Consider the following 451-nt stretch of genomic DNA (forward strand, 5'->3'; position numbering starts at 1 on the left):
ATAAGCATCTGAATGCAGAGTTCCAAAGAATAGCAAGGAGAGATAAGAAAGCCTTCCTCAGCGATCAGTGCAAAGAAAAGAAGAAAACAACAGAATGGGAAAGACTAGGGATCTCTTCAAGAAAATCAGAGATACCAAAGGAACATTTCATGCAAAGATGAGCTCGATAAAGGACAGAAATTGTATGGACCTAACAGAAGCAGAAGATATTAAGAAGAGATGGCAAGAATACACAGAAGAACTGTACAAAAAAGATCTTCATGACCCAGATAATCACGATAGTGTGATCACTGACCTAGAGCCAGACATCCTGGAATGTGTAGACAAGTGGGCCTTAGAAAGCATCACTATGAACAAAGCTAGTAGAGGTGATGGAATTCCAGTTGAGCTCTTCCAAATCCTGAAAGATGATGCTGTGAAAGTGCTGCACTCAATATGCCAGCAAATTTGG

Source organism: Bison bison, unplaced genomic scaffold (genome assembly GCF_000754665.1).
Source record: "Bison bison bison isolate TAMUID 2011002044 unplaced genomic scaffold, Bison_UMD1.0 scf7180017864360, whole genome shotgun sequence".
In the NCBI taxonomy this organism is placed as follows: domain Eukaryota; kingdom Metazoa; phylum Chordata; class Mammalia; order Artiodactyla; family Bovidae; genus Bison; species Bison bison.